Genomic DNA, 17,939 nt, shown 5'->3' with positions numbered 1-17,939 from the left:
TTTAAATTTTAGAATACATCTGAAACCAGTCCGTGTATAAGAAATACTTCAAAGTGTGGCATTTTACTGTAGTTTTATAATTTGCTGGAAGCCACAGAGAGTAATTGGGGCAAACCGATCAGTTGGGTGGCTAATAATAATAATAATAATAACTCATGTCATAAGATATGAAGAAAAGCAGGCACTGAGAAAGTAAGCCTTGTGGAAACTCTTACACCTATCCTGATTGCTGGTTGTGTCTTTTAGGAGAAGGTAGGAGCAACCTGTGTCCACCCTCCTTCCTGCCTCCTTCCTGCCTAGGAAGGATTTGCCTCTCTGTGTAGACTCTGCTTGCTCCAGTCCTGTCTTGTGCTTAGCATTTTTGCAAAAGAACACCCCACAGAATTACCCCCTCCTATAATTCATCAGGAGGAGGAATGAGAAAGTCACCTTCTTCTTCCTCCCTCCTAGCAGCAAGTTTAATGAGGGTTGAAAAAGCACCTTGATAAAACCAGTGCCGGTGCAACAGCCAATCAGAATTCGCACCTCAGAAATCCAACATTTCGGAAGCCGAATGGACTTCCAGAACACATTAAGTTGGACAACCAAAGTTACCTTGTATTGTTACCAAATCCTGTTGGCATAATTTTCATTTTTTAATTGAAATTATATATATATATATATATATATATATATACACACACACACATATATACATACTAATTTGGATGAATCCGAAACCACTTCTGAAATGAAAAGCAGTATTCACATTGTATATATTTGTTTTGTATCCTTACACACATACACTCTTACCTGAGGAATCTTGTAGATACCAAATACTTGTGGTATGGGAAAGTAGTTATTAGTAACATCCGCAGTGATTGTCAATAAATGTTCATGGATACCACACATAAAGTTGGGGAGAAGTCTGTCCTTCGGTGAAATAAATTGCATTGCAGCAGGACAGGTCCACCTAGCTTGTAAAGTGTTATCATAAATATTGAATCCCAGTGAAATATTGGGTAAAATCTGGGGATTTTGATTAATCTCCTTTACAGCAAAAGCCAAAGCCAGAAGATGCTGATAGTTCTCTGTCACTCCACTACAAAGAGAGTTGCAAATTGTGTCACAAGTATATCCTGCTCTTTCTGAAGCTGTTATTTTCTAAAGTGGCAACCCTATTGCAAGATCCCCTTGCATGAGCATGTTAGAATGCAGCAGGTCTCTGAGCCAGAGGGCTGCTTCCTGTCTCAGCTGGTCCATCCTAGTTGAGACTTGACTGAGGTGGCTGAGTTGAAGCTGGCCAAGCTGACGATCACTGAGCTGATGCTGGGGGGAAATAGTCGTTCCAGAGGAATGGGAGGGCAGGACTAAAGTGGGGTTGAGTTAGGATATTCCACTAACTCACATTACCTGGCAAGCCAACATACAAAAATATGTTAAAATGTTAGGTTCTTACTGCTAGGTTTGGTCGTACTGCACATGGAGCTGGAGGGTGTGTCACAGCTATGAAGTAGAATGGAAGGTGAGAGGCAGAGGGCGCCCATGAAATCTGAGACCCCCCAAATCCACCACAGGCCAGGTTTAGGTAGAGGAGCAGCAGCATCTCTGCTGCTGAATGTGGCTTGGATGTGGTGGATTTTTACCTCAGCTTAATTCACACTGACCTGCTCTCATCCAGTTTATTGTGCACAGGAGTGTTCCCCTATTTTTTTTTTAGTTATTGTTCTTCATTACTATATATTATGTACTCTGGAACACAAGTGAGGCAAAGCTACCATATCAACTTCACCACCATCATTTTTTTTGTATGCCTTTCTATAGTTAGAATCATGTTTACAACATAGAATGCTAGAAGATTAGGAAGGAACCTCATGTACAATCTACTCCACAGGCATCTCTAGGTGGGCTCAAACCACCAGCATTCTGGTTAACAGCAAGAAAACTCTAACCCAAACAAATTTATTGATATGCATTGACTGAAGTTTGTAAAGTTAAGGTTAAAAGATGAAAAGGGATTAATGGGGAATATGGAAATAACTTTTTGAACACAATATAAAGGGAATGAAAAACAATGGAGGATGAGCATGGGTGAAGGGAAGTTATAATGGTACAAATATGGTACCAAATAGATAGCTAGACATAGATATATATGTATAGTTTGTATTGCAAAGAATGATTAAAGATGTAATTGAATATAATATTGCAAAACAAAACAAGAGGAAAAAAGGAAAAACCCCTCTAACCCATTGCAGTACCTTAAGCACAAGCCATGGCAAGATTTACATAATTACAAACATGACAAAAGTCATAATGAATAAATAAAACACATCAAAAAGTACAAGCCCAAACCAAAATAAAAATGGGGGGGGGGGGGACTCTAGCCCATTGCAGTACCTTAGGCACAAGACATGAAAACATTTATATAATCACTAACATGACAAAATCATGATAAATTAATAAAACACATCAAAAAGTACACAGCCAAACTGTAATAATTTCCACATAAATCAGAATAAGATCTAATTCATAATCAGATCTAAAAATGAAAATAAAAAAGAATAAATAACAACAATGAAACACCCCAACAAAGCATGCTGAACAATACCCCAGCCCAAGAGTCTGTTCAGCAGCTTTTGTAGCTGAGGTCAGTCAGTCACTCTGCCAGGGCACTGCCCTCCCAGACCAGAGGAAAAATGCCTGCATGGAAAGGAGCAGATCATCCATCCCTCACAAGCAAGATGGTCTCCAGGCAATGATATGTTTAATTCCTATTCTGAATAACTACAAACATACTCAATAAGATATATTAATGTTTTGAGAGCTGTGGAGAGGGAGAGGGATACTCCTCACTCTATACATTGTCCTGAAGCTAAGCTCTTTATATTCTTTATTTGGTGGGGATAGTAGCTTGGTTTACGAAGCAGAATTCGATATCATAACTTAACTGGGTACCATCACTCTTCAACAGCATGAGAATCCTGCTTTGGAAGACAACATAGTGATGGAGAGAGATACAAATTTAAAGAGGATGGAAATGCACATGTCAAGAAAACAATGCTATAAAAGTCAGATGACATTCCAAAGCCCCAGTACATATTCAGTGGATATTTGTATGCGTGGAGGTGGGATACAAAATGCCTATAATTAATTATTTGATTTTCCTGTTGCACAAAAGACCATTGTCTGGAGGCTGAAAACTTAATATTTCTGTGGACCTTCCTCTACCTCTCCCTAGTCTAGTCTGTTCAAAGTTTCTGTTTTAGAATCAGGGCTGCAAAGAATCAAAGTTCAGTCTCTTTATTTTCTGCTGCTGAATGTAATAAAACAGAGACAAAGTATGAAGGAGAAATGATTCCTTATACAAACCCTTTAGGTACTTGTTCCCAATCAGGATGTCTGTTCAAGGTAATTGGAGACAGAGAAACGGCACTCTGAAAAACAATGGCTCCATAGGTGAAATCTCCAGGCTGATAATACCTGGGATTAACTGGTCTGGAACGCCACTTTCTACACTGAACATCTAGAGTTTTGCATGCTATGTCAGGAAGCAGCAGTAGCAACAAGAAAATTACTAATATCATCATTCTCAAAGCAAATCTAAATTCAGTTGATCTGTTTCTATCTTCAAAATGACTAATTTCGCCATTCTGTGTACAAATCTAACCTCAGCACACACATCTCTCTATTTGTATCTCCTGCTATGGGCTTAGAATCTGATAGCAAGACCCTGAATTTAATGACGAATTTGGAGATCTACCCAAGTCCAACAACCATTGACAGAAATCAATCTAACATAGACATCTTGTTCTCTACTCCCTAGTCCTGGTGTTGAATAAGAGGAATATTTATGGCATCCTTCACAATGTAGGTGATTTATTTTCTTATTGGCCACTGGAATTCCTGGGAGAATTTTTCCATTACAGTCCTCTGGCTAATTGCAGGTACTCTATTGTGTATCCTCTGAGCAATTCTTGAAGAACACGTACTTGTTATATCTTAAGAGAAATAATACCTGCATGTGATTTGGAGAATTATGATCAAAAGTAAGAGCAACAATTTAAGAGGCTTGTCTGGAGCCTGGCAGAAAATGAGATTAATTTGTCATAGGTATTTCATTGTCTGATAAAATAATTTGATTTCCCTCACTTCTGCTACTCTAGGAAAGAAAATACATATTTTGGCACAAGCACCTTTCAGTGTTTGTCCCCTAATTTTAAAGATAATAGGATCTGAAATGAGACGGCTAGGATCAAGCAAAAGCTCACAAATATGCCCCCCATTATCAATTATGAAAATCAATGAGCAGGCATTGGAAATATTCCTATGGACCATTGTCTTGATGCATCTTCCGTGTCCTCTTCAGATATCTTTGCAGATCTCTGATTCATCTTTATGTTAATCTCATAAACATCTTTATGTTGTTGTTTTTAATCCCCTTTAAGAGAGGGATGTTAAGAAATAGACAAACATTTGGCACAAGGGAAAATACAAGGACATTTTATGGAAAGGAGATGATGGCTAAGGGGGAACACCTCAACTCCTACTTGCGCTCCATCACATTAAATAGTTGAGTTTTTGGGATGCAAAAAAACCCCAAAAAACTTTTAAATATTTTAGTGTGCTAAGCAGTTTTCTAGAACAATGGTAAATAATTGAGGATTCACATTAATAAAAGAGAATGCCCTTTATGATTCAAGAAGTTCAGTATCACTGTTGGGTTTAGGTAATAAAACAAGTTTGGATAATTTCCAAGAGTCGGGACTAAGTGCACCATGTTGAAAATCCACATGTAATGTATTCAAAACTAGTATAAGGAGGCCCTGATTGTGGATGCTATACCGTCTCCTCCCTGATAAAACCATCCATATTGAGTCTTTCTTACCATTCAGGCTTTATTAACTTATTCTACTTTTTCAAAGGAAATGGCTATTTGCAAATATTCAATATGATTTTCTTCTAGGTTTTTCCAAACTTCTGCTTTTTTGGGGGGGGGGGAGAATATAAATTTGAATTAAAAGATTAAAAGAATTGAATATTTCATTTGTTTCTTAAATTTTCACACTTGCTAAACTTATTGAGTATACTTTTTTCCTCAATTTTCTTTCATGTAAATTATTTACTAACAATTTAGAATGCTTCCAAATTCATAATATGCTCCATTGAAGTATTGTAATGCTCCACAATTTTTGGTTATTTTGGAAGCATTTGGATCAGCTTTATGTTTGGTAACTATTTTTTATAATTCCCATTCTCTTATTTACATTTTTTTCCTGTTTAAAAATAATTGTTACTATAAATACAGGCAACCCCTAATTTGCTATTGGGTTGTGTTCCGGGTCATTGAGTGCTGATTCCATGTCGCTGTGATGCGTGTGTGCACAGGCTTTGAATGTGTGTAATTTGATCTTTGCATGTAATATCTGCTTAACTAGGGATTGGTGTGTGTGGCTTTTCTGCATGGCATGGTTGTGTTGGGTCTGCTGTGGCTGCCATCATCAGTGTGGTCAGGGGAGGGGATGGTCACCTGGATCCACCTACCTCTGGACACATCAGAGAATGAGGTGTGGGTGGGCGGTGCCCAGCGAGCAAAATCAGGGCCAGGGCCATGAGGGAAGGCCGCCTTCTTGGCTGACATTCATGGGATTTCCCACCCAGTTTCAGAAGGGCCTGCACAGTGGAAAGCAGGCACATTGCATATGAACCTTGCTATGTTTACTGGGTCTTCGTTGTTAGGGCCAAGGAGGAATTTTCTCCTGCAAGCAAATTGGCTTGCACGTTTTCACCTATTTCATAGCAACCATCACAACCTGAAGAGATTTATTTAATATTTTAAAATATATTTTTATTAAAGATTTCCTAGTTTACAGAAATACATGTGTTGTCTCTTTTTCCAAGTCTTGTTTTCTACAGATCATTTTCATTTGTTGTGAGACATCAGGGTTACATACAGTGTTAGGTTAGGAAGAAAAGAGGGGGAAGGACATGGAGGGGAAAATGGTAAGTGGGGGTGGGATTGGGTAGTTTCTGCTTCTATTCTACTTAGTGTATGTATGGGGTTCTTTTGATGACCAAAGGGATTACACTATCATCTGTAGTGTCCTTTCTGAAGTAGGTAGCCTCCTATAGTTCCCTGACAAATTAAATCCTATAACGTTATAGTGGCAAACCCACAAGCAGCTGCAACATGTAACTGCCAAAGGCCCAACAAACCACACAGCCAAATTAACTGTGAAGCTTTTTAATGGTAAATCTGCTTACCGTTAACGGTGTTTCAGCCTAGCCATGGCCACATCCACAATCTGATGCCTGGTGGGGAGGATGACAGCCTGCCTGGGGATTGGCCAATAGTAGGAAGGCTTAGGTGCAGGAATTTCACAGGGGGTGGGCCCAACCAGACAATAGGCGTCACTTGGGTCTGCGACCAGGGAGTTAAATAGAGGCCTGCACAGGCCTCCATACCACTTTGACATCACACAACTAAGCAGACAAATGGATGGGGAAGTGAACTACTCTCACAACTCCGTTACCAAATGAGAACCCAAAAAGAATCCATGCTGCCATATTACTCTCAAAGAACCATAAGGACGGGATTCAAAAATAAATTAATTCAAAGAGGATATGTGACCACCATTTACCTATGCACTCACATTTACCTGAGAGAGTCACTCAAGGATGCTATCTGTAAGGAATTACAGATTTTTCAAAATTCATGAATGCTTATCCTTCACTTTTTCCCCAAAGCCCTTTGAAGTCAGTATGGCATTGTTATGACAGTATTGTACTCAAATGAAGGAGACCCACCTTAAAATAAAATTAAGCTCATTTGCTATAATTCAACATAACATATCTAACAGTGTTGCTGTGATGGTAGAGAGACAAATCAATGAATTCCTCCATGCTCTGTCTAGATGAATGATATGGATAGAAAGTGAATAACCGGGGGGGCGGGCAGAGAGAACATTCACAATGATGTCCTTTTAAGATGTTCTTTATAAAATAAAATCCACATCCTAATTTATACTTATATCAGAAAAGCTTTGAATGAGCTATACATAACAAGTACAACAACAACAAAAACAACAAAAATAAGCAGAAGCAGCTTTTGAGAATTACAATGTTCTTCAGTGTTTTCCTCTCCTAATTAACTGCTCCCTTTTGTTCAGCTCAGGCCTCAACAAGATAATGTAGCATTTCGGGAAGAAGATGCAAGTCAGCAATCCAGCACTGGAGGCTAAGATGGAGAAGATCTCCACAGCCACCATGTATTTCCCTTTGGTGCTCAAGTAAGTTGGAACAAAGGACAACCAAACACTGCAAAACACCAACATGCTGAAAGTGATGAACTTGGCTTCATTGAAACTGTCAGGCAAGTTCCGGGCAAAGAAAGCTACAGTGAAGCTGGCCATGGCTAACAAGCCCATGTAGCTCAAGACACAGTAAAACATGATTGGGGATGACTCATTACATTGCAGTACAATCTCCTCAGTCATTGACTGAGCATCAGTATCTGGGAATGGAGGAGAGGTGGAAAGCCACACCAGGCAGATGCCTGCTTGAAGAATGGAGCAAGAAAGGACAATGGAGCTGGCCAGGCTTTTCCCCACCCACTTCTTCATCCTGGATCCAGGCTGTGTGGCCATGAAAACGAGAACCACAGTGATGGTTTTGGCCAGCACAGAAGACACAGCCATTGTGAACACAAGGCCAAAAGCAGTTTGGCGCAGAAAACATGTCACCTTGTCAGGTCTGCCGATAAATAGGAGTGCAGAAAGGAAGCAGAGCAGGAGGTAGATGAGGAGAGTGTAGGTCAGGTCCCTGTTGTTGGCTTTAACTATGGGAGTATCATGGTGCTTCAGAAATATTCTTAGCATCAAAACTGTGATAATGGAAAATGAAACAGCAGAAATGGTTAAACTGATACCCAAGGGTTCTTCATAAGATAAGAAGGTTATAGTCTTGGGAATACATGCATTCTGGCCCTTGTTTGCATATTGATCATCTGGACATTTGGAACACACAGGCATATCTGAAATGGAAAACACAAAAAATACCAGAACCCTTTGCTTCTGATGTGACAGGAATACAGTCATGAATAAGTAACACAAACTAGCTATACTGTTACTCTCAGTCAGCTACACTGCCGGTGGCACTGTGGTCTAAACCAACGAGCCATTTGTTCTGCAGTTTTAATCTGCAGAACCGGGTGAGCTCCCATTGCTAACTCCTGCCAACCTAGCAGTTCCAAACCATACCAGCGTGAGTATAAAATAAAAGATAAAGCACCCACTGATGGTTAAGTCCAGCCAAAGGTGACTATCGGGTTGCAGTACTCATCTCGCTTTCAGGCCAAAGAGGCAGTGTTTGTCTACAGACAGCTTTCCAGGTCATGTGGCCAGCATCACTAAACCACTTCTGGTGCAATGGAACACCGTGACAGAAGCAAGAGCGCACAGAAACGCCTTTTACCTTCCAACTGCAGCAGTACCTATTTTTCTATTTGTACTGGCGTGCTTTTGACCTGCTAGGTTGGCAGGAGCTGGGAGAGAGCAATGGGAACTCACCCCGTCGTGGGCATTTGAACCACCGACCTTCCAATAGGCAAGCCCAAGAGGCTCAGTGGTTTAGACAACAGCGCCACGCATGTCCCATCAGAGAAATGGGTAACGCTGTAGCGGGAAGGTAAATGGTGTTTCTATGCTCTCTGGCCTCCATCACAGTGTCCCGTAGCACCAAAAGCACTTTAGTCATTCTAGCTACCAGACCCAGAAAGCTGTCTGTGGACAAACACCAGTTTCTTCATCCTGTAAGCAGAGATGAGCGCCACACCCTATAGTCGAATTTGTCCTGGAATTTGTCTTAACTGTCCTGGAGTCCTTTACCTTTACAGTAGAATATGTAATAACTGAAAAATGAAATATTTTCCTTACTTGTGTATTCACTCATGTATTCCATTCTATTTTAAATGTGCTATTACATTCAATGGCTAAAATATCAAGGGCTCATTAAAACATAGGAAGAACAAGGTGATTTGACGGAACATTAAACTGGATTGTATGTTCATATTTCTCCCCATAATTGTATTATGTAGTTCTTGTATGGACATTAGCACATATTTCCAGGCTATCACATGGTTGTTGCAAATGTTATGGCTCTAGATGCAAAGGTTCACAAAGACACACATTCATCGACACTACTAAATCTCATTTGAAATATGGAAGGCACCTAACATTGCAGAGCTGGACGCATAACCTGCCATTCTCCACATAGTACACATTAATTGCATTGGCATAATGTGCCCATTATTCTTCCTTGTATTGGGCTGTGAAATACAGACATTATTCTTGTATCTGTATGCTGAAACTCTCACCTTCATGATCAGATATCCACCCTTTGGGGCATACAATGCAATCATAGCAGCAGAAGGATGCCCCCTCCTTGCTTTTCTTCATATAACCGGTTGGGCACTTGGGATTACACAAAGCAACAGGCTGTGTCTATCAAGAAATGAAAGGGGGAGATGTTGATCTTCAGGAGAGTCATCTTGGAATCTCATTGTACTTTCTGGCCATTTTCCTCATACACAGTCCTTTAGTCATATGCCCTGCAGCTTATTGTCATGCATCCAAGTTCCTGGCTTGATAACACAGTAAGCATTGTTAATTAAAAAGGAGGATTTATTGCAAAAAACAAACAGATAGCTCCAGACAGCTGTAACATCGCCTCCAGCATCAATAATCAGGATGACCCTTCTGAAGACTGTTTCCGGTTTCTACAGAAGATAAGAAATTTTTGAACCTTGCATCTCTTGCTTTATTTCTCGTCTAACAGCCTCCCCTTAGCTGATTCTTAGAACAGATTAAATCAGCTCCAACCTCTTCCCAGTCTGAGAGTTTTGGTTGGGTACCAGCCCGCTCTCAGTTGTTCCCTTATAAATTGGCATTCCAAGGAAGTCAGCTCTCTCTGCTGTGTTCCCGGCTGCTTTCTTCAGTTCGCTGCAAACCTTCACTGGGAGCTGGCTCATTCCTGACACTTATAACGTATAAACATCAATTTTCATAATTTGGTTTTTCCATATCCATACTGCATCTGTAACACCTTCATGTTGTGTGATTCTCTCAATGTCAGTTTCTCTCAGGCATGCATTCTATGGGGGCCCCAGAGAGGTCAAGGACCCTTAAAAAAATCAATCATGGGGTGGGCCCCCTCAATATTCTGGAGCCAGGCAGGTGCCATCAGGCTCTGCCGCAGCTGCAATGTGCTCCTTTGGACCTCTGTTGGGCCTGCCTGTTGCTGCAATAGGCTCTGAATGGCCTTTTAGAGGGTGTGACAGGCCGTGTCGGGTGTAACCGCAGCTGTGGCAAACCCATGCTGTGCATGTGATATCACACTCGCTGACAACCCCCCAATGATGAGTGAAACCTGATGTGCCTTATTTCACTCCATTTCTCTTTCTTTTCTGTGTAAAATTTAGTTATCCAGAATTGTATATGCATTTAAAAAAAATAATTCTCCATGAAAATTCGCGAGCCTTTTAGTTTGAATTTCTCCTCATTTAGTGATGCTTGTATGCAATCAGCTGTCAGGAGTGCTCACCGTCCTAACAAGTACAGATTGCACTTGGCTAAGCTGTCACTTACAATGCCCAAATTCCCCATGCTGATGGGTCAGTTGCAGCAACAGGGGGCCTCACCCCATTCACCAGCTTTCTGTAACTTTCATTTACACACAGCTGGAGACGACATGGTAGATGTTTCTGTTCTTCCAGCTTCAATTCTCTCCTGGTTCTGGGGGACAGTGATACAGGAGAGGGTACGGAAGCACCTGGCTCTTTACTTCCCTGACCTGCTTCTTCCTCCACTTCCTTGAGTCCTTCACCCACCAGCTCTGCAATTTCCTCGACTTCGTACCTCCTGGCTTCCTGTTCTTCCCAGTCAGACTCCAGCCCCACTTCCCCCACTGCACACTCATCAGTGTCCTGAAACTCCCTGATATCAGCATAATATAGACATTTTTGCAAAGCAGTTTCTGTCATTCTAATGCCTTTTACAATTTTGAAGCCCTCTTACTCACTGGAATAAGTCTGTATAGGGCTGCTTTTTATTTTTGCTTCAATGAGAGTATAATTATCATACAATGGGGAATGCTTCATGAAATCTCTCCTCCTTTTCTCCTTTCTGCTCTTGCTCCTTCAATTCTCTCCCTATTCTGGGAAACAGTGATACAGGAGAGGGTAGGGAAGCAGCTGGCTCTTTACTTTCCTGACCTTTTTCTTCCTCCACTTCCTCCAGTCCTTCACCATCCAGCTCTGCAGCTTCTTCTGCCTCTTGCCTCTTGGCTGCCCTTCCTTCCCAATCAGACTCCAGCCCCACTTCCCCCACTGCACATTCATCAGTGCCTGAAACTCCCTGACACCACCACCACCACCATTTATTATTTGTACCCCGGCCATCTGGCTGGCTTCCAACAAAGATTAAAAATACATTAAAATGTCACACATTAAAAACTTCCCTAAACAGAGCTGCCTTCAGATGTCTTCTAAATGTCAGGTAGTTGTTTATCTCTTTGACATCTGATGGGAGGGCGTTCTACAGGGTGGGTGCCACTACTGAGAAGGCCCTCTGCCTGGTTCCCTATAGCTTTGTTTCTCGCAGTGAGGGAACTGCCAGAAGGCCCTCGGAGCTGGACCTCAGTGTCTGGGCAGAATGATGGGGTGGAGACGCTCCTTCAGGTATACTGGGCCGAGGCATAATATAGACATTTTTGCAAAGTTATTTTTGTCAAAAATTACAAAGCCCTATACAGCCTCTATATTTCTGTTACAAATATAAATATTTTAAAGCACACACTATGTCCTCTGACTCACTGGAATAAGTCTGCATAGGGTTGCCTTTTTATTTTTTATTGAATAAGAGTAAAATTTTCATGCATGAAATCTCTCCTCAGAGGGTTGGGATGGTTGGAGAATGAGCAACGGGCAAGGACAAAATTGTGCATAGGGTTGGGCTTTGAACAAAAGACTCACCCTCATTGAGAACTGGGACACTTCCCCAAATATCTGTATTGAAGTCCTACCTGATTAAACCAGCTGTGCCAAACTATGGCTTCCTCATTGATGCTCATGAGTTCGTCAGGAGCAGCTCGGGGATCCATCCTTCCAACTTTCACTCTCTTGAAAGATTGGTTTGGATATGTGACCAAATTGATAATGTCATACTTTTGAATGAGCTCCCCATTCTGGTCAAAGGAAATCTTCTCCCCAACACTGTTGTTAAATGACACAGCTTTCAAAAAATGGTAGAGCTGGAACAAAAACAGAAAAGGGAGCCAGATAAAGTTGGGTGTCATCAGCATATTGAGGAGAGCCCAGCCCGAAGTTCTGGACATACTGGGCAAGAGGGTGCATGTATACAATAATATATATACAATACAAAACTATGTATACTACATATACAAATAAGACCTTAAGATAAGAATACGAAGCAATAGGTAAAAAAGGAATAAAGTAAATAATCAAATCAGGACATCATATCAGTGTACAGCTAGATTTGAAACAGTGGTAGAGCCAGGAGAGGACTATATATATTTTTAAAAATAATAACAGAAAACTAATAAAAACTGAAGGAAGGAACAGAAATAAAAATAAAAATAAACCGCCATTAATACTCTCATAGATAGGTCGCACCATATATATATCACATACACCCTTTTATTTCTTCCATCTCTCCATTTCTTTTTCACACAGCCCACATACAGACATTTCTCCCTCTCACTCCCTCTCTGGCCAAATATATGTTGCTCGCAAAGACAACACTTGAGCTCACAAAATAATATTGCCCAGCCTTGTACCTCTAAACTATAGGGAATAAAGGCAAAGCAGAAGTGGACAATTGCATAGGATCAATCTAAAAAGTGTCTCCAGCAGATGAATCATTCTTCCTGCTAACTTGACCTGGAGATGTAATATTGCTGTTCTTGGACTTGGAGAACTACAGTGCCAAAGTTTTGGTCAGACCAGGGCTCCCCCTCTGCATTATAGTACGAAGCTGAGGGACACAGCTGGGCCTCCTTAATTAAAGCAGCACCTCACAATGTGGGTGAGACCAACAATTCAGATGAAGCTGTTGCTACTATAAAAGACGTATTCTCCTTATATTTCTTGCTAATGCAACATTAGAGCTCTGCTTGAGTCTGAAAACACACACCATGTACATCCCTCAAACATCCCACTCTTTCTCATGTGCCCTTTCACATTCCCCTCTCTTCATTTCTCTTTCACAAACCAATATGCCTTCACATATACAGTTAAATGTCAATGGAATTAATAATAAAAGCAGAGCAACCAGTTCCTGATTCACATTTGGATTCTCTTACCTGCCATGGCTGATGATTATGAAGCTTCCTTCTTTCTCTCTTCATCCCTGCTCTTCTTCTGGATCTGGATGAAATCATGGCATGCAAGGCATGAGCCACAATATAGACACTATTGTAAAAGCTGTAGCTGTGGCCTGTTACACTCTTTGGGAAGACATGCTCAGGAAGGCTCTCTAGTTTCTCCTCTCCAGTGCAGGGAGATGAATAAGCTCTCCCAGAATAATTACCCAGTACAAAACGGTCCAGAACAAAATCCTGAGATATACAACGAAATTGATCTGTCCAGAAATCTTTAATAAAACCATCTCCCTCAGCATTCGAAGGGTTTCTGTTCTGAATAAAGTGTTGGAATCCTTGTAGCTCATTAGACTGAAGTGCAAATGATAAAGCACCAGAGAAATCTTCTATATCAAAGATACGTTTGAAGAGGTAGGTTTTTAACTCCATCCCGATAGTCAGAATGAGGACTTTTCCTTTTGGATTTGGCATTTGGGGCTTGATTCCTTTTCGTAGAAAATATCTCAAACAGATCATATTTGTAACCTCTCCATGGAAGACCAGGACATTGGATTTGCTGTTCATGATCTTATCAGACAAATACATCGCACTTCGGTCAAAATTTCCTTTCTCAACATCATATTCCAAACTGGTGAATGAGTCAAGGAATGCAAAACAAATCCTATGATTGGAAAATTCTGGAATCATCTTCTGTATGAACCATTGTAAAGTCATTCCATCTGCAACAAACAATCCAATCCATCTCCAATGGAAATAGTCAAGTAATTTGAGAATCCCCCTGAACTGATCAAGTCTCTTTGGAAACATTTTGTAGAAGGAAGGGACTTCAGGGTTCTCCAGTATGATTGAAGTAGAATCATATATGAGCTAAACATATATTGCAGATTTGGAAACATTTTTTATTTAGTTTACATTGGTGGTGCTTTGGCGCTGTATACCAGAAGGAGCATCTCCACCCCCATTGTCCGGATACTGCGATCCAGCTCCAAGGGGCTTCTAGTGGTTCCCTCATTGTGAACCAGGGAGGGCCTCCTTGGTAGTGGCTCCGCCCTGTGTAACTCTCCTGTCAATTATCTGACTTTTAGAATACATCTGAAGGTAGCCAACTATAAGGAATGCTTCTATGTCTGGCATTTTACTGTGGTTTTATAATTTGCTGGAAGCTGCACAGAGTAGCTGGGCCAAATCAGTCAGATGGCCAGCATAAAAATTATTATAATTATTATTATTCATGAGGTGGGGCAGAATACATGAAGACAAACAGGCACCGGGAAGGAAAGTCTTGTGAAAACTCTAAGACCTATCTTGATTGCTGGGTGTGTCTTTCAGGAGAAGGTAGGAGCACACTGTTCCCACTCTCCTTCCTTCCTTCAATAGGAAGGATTTGCCTGTCTGTGTAGCAGTCTTTCTGTGCTTGCACCAATCCCGTTTTCTGCTTGGGATACTGGCAATGGACACCCCATAGAAGTAGCCCTCCTTTTGATCAACAGGGGGAGGAATGAGAAAGTCACCTTCCTCTTCCCCCCTCCTAGCAGTATGATTAATAAGGGTTGAAAAAACACCCTGATAAAACATCGGTCATATTATTTTGAATGAATGTGGTTGATAAATTGAGTCAGGGCATTTGAATACTTTAATCAGCTTCCCCTTGCATAATAGAGTCTATCTTTTTGTAATTCTGTGTTTTTTAGCCATTATGCCTATTCTATTAAAAGCTCTAGCTGCTACCTTCCATGGGTTCAAATTCCTGATTTGGTTTATTTTATGTCTGCTTTGTTGATCAGTCATCTATAATTGTATATGGATTACTCATACTGTCCTCACACCTTGTTTGATATCTCTGTATTCTATACATTTTTGCATAATGTCCCTTTTTTCATTTGAAATTTAATAAAAATATATTTTCAAAAAACTAATTTGGGATGGATCCAAAACCACTTCTGAAGTGGAAGGCAGTATTTAAATGGTATATATTTCTTCTGGTTCCTTACACACATGCACTCTTACCTGAGGAATTTTGTAGATACCAAATACTTGTGGTATGGGAAAGTAGGAATTAGTAACATCCGCAGTGATTGTGAATAAATGTTCATGGATACCACACATAAAGTTGGGGAGGAGTCTGTCCTTTGGTGAAATAAATTGTATCGCAGCAGGAGTGGTCCACCTAGCTTCCAATGTGTTATCATAAATGTTGAATCCCAGTGAAATATTGGGTAAAATCTGGGGGTTTTCATTAACCTCCTTTACAGCAAAAGCCAAAGCCAGAAGATGCTGATAGTTCTCCGTCACTCCACTAAAAAGATAGTTGCATATTATACTAGAAGAAAATAACAAGTGCAGACAACTGCTGGAATTGTGTGAGTTAAAATGCGAACTTAGTACATATGTTGATTAACTGAAAGATAATAAGCTCATTTTGGTGCGAGGTAAGGATATTTATAGCAAGAGTAATAATTTATTTTTTGTTATTTAGGGGAACTTAATTTAATTCTAAGTTATATTCCAGAAATATGGGCGATTTCAAGGGGTCAAAAATAATGGATGTACCATGCTATATTAGAAGCAAAAAAACTTGTTTTGATGAATTGGAAGAGCTGCAAAAAGATTCAGTTGAGCACATGGACTGATAATATGGACAGATTTGCTACATACGAATGAATTGCATGTCGATGCAAAATAAGAATGGATAAATATGAAGAAATCTGGAATGAATATTTAAGTCGATACTGGTGAGAAGTAGGGGGAGGAGAGAGAGGTGGGAAAATATTGTTAAAAAGGTGTAGTCATAAGTATATCAGTGTATTCAAATCTGAATTGTCAAAATGTGTTATTATTGTTATTATTATTATAGGCACAAGACATGACAATATTTATATACATGAGAAATCACAAACATGAGAGAAGTCATAATGAACAAATAAAACACATCAAAAATAAAACAGTGAAACTGAAATAATTTCCACAAAAATCAGAATAAGATCTCAAGTCAGTCACTCAGTCAGGGCACTGCCCTCCCAGGCCTGGTGGATAAAAGGCCTCCATGGAAGCGAGCAGATCATCCAGGACTCACAACCAAGATGGTCTCCTGGCAATGACAAATTTAATTCTTATATTAAATAACGACAAACAAACCCAATGAGTTTTGGGAGCAGAGAAGAGGGATGCTTCTCGCTGTATAAATGGTGCTGAGGCTGAGCTGTTTAGATTATTTATTTGGTGGGGGTAGCAGCTTGGTTTATGAAGCAGAATTCAGTATCATAACTTAACTAGGTACTCCTCTCCATCACTCTTCAATAGCATAAGAGTCCAGCTTTGGAAGACAACATGGTGATGGAGAGAGATACTAATGGAAAGAGGATGGAAATGCACATGTCAAGAAAACAATGCTATAGAAGTCAGTTGACATTCTAAAGCCCCAGTACATATTCAGTGGCTATCTGTATATGGGGAGGTGGGATACAGAATTCCTATAATTAATTAACTGATTTTCCTATTGCAAAAAACAAAAACAAAAAAATGTCATTGTTTGGGGGCTGAAAACTTAAGTTTCCTGTGAACCTTCCACCAGCTCTCCCTAGTCTAGGGTGTTTTTTTTTTTTTTCAGTTTTAGAATCAGGATTGCAAAGAACCAAAGTTCAATCTGTTTATTTTCTGCTGCGGAATGTAATATAGACAGAGACAAAGTATGAAGGAGAAATGATTCCTTATACAAACATTTTAGGTACTTGTTCCCAATCAGGATGTCTGTTCAAGGTAATTGGAGACAGAGAAACGGCACTCTGAAAAACGATGGCTCCATAGGTGAAATCGCCACGTTGATAAAACCTGGGATGAATCGGTCTGGAATGCCACTTTCTACACTGAACATCTAGAGTTTTGCATGCTATGTGAGGTAGCAGCAGCAACAACAAAATTACCAATATCACCATTTTCAATGCAAATCTAACTTCAGTTGATCTAATTATATGGTCAAAATTAATAATGTCATCATTCTGTGTACAAATCTAACTTCAGCACTCAGATCCCTCTATTTGTATCTATCGCTATATGTTTAGAATCCCCATGATAGCCGCAGCCTGACTTTAATGAATAATTTGCAAATCTACCCAAGCCCAACAACCAAAAAACATGAATTGATAGAAACCAGTCTAACATAGGTTTGGTCTCTATTCCCTAGTCCTTGGTAATTGCAGGTACTCTATTTTGTATCCTCTGAGCATTTCTTGAAAAATACGTACTTGTTATATCTTAAGAGAAATAATACCGGCATGTGATTTGGATAATAAGGGCCAAAAGCAATAATTAAAGAGGCTTGTCTGGAGCCTGGCAGAAAATGGGTTTCATTCATCATAAGGATTGTCATGTCTGATAATACAATGCAATTTCCCCATTTCTGCCATTCTAGGAAAGAAAACATATTTTTAGCCAAAGCACCTTTTAGTGTGTAACCCCTAAGTTTAAAGTTAATAGGATCCAGATGTGAAATGGGTCTGCTATGACCAAGCAACAACTCCCAAATATGCACCCCATTATCAAATATGAAAGTCAATGAGCAGGCATTGGAA

The sequence above is a fragment of the Podarcis tiliguerta genome, assembly GCF_965153285.1.
Source record: "Podarcis tiliguerta genome assembly, chromosome: 13".
Classification (NCBI taxonomy): domain Eukaryota; kingdom Metazoa; phylum Chordata; class Lepidosauria; order Squamata; family Lacertidae; genus Podarcis; species Podarcis tiliguerta.
The sequence above is the reverse complement of the archived record's forward strand: the minus strand, read 5'-3'. Positions refer to the sequence as shown.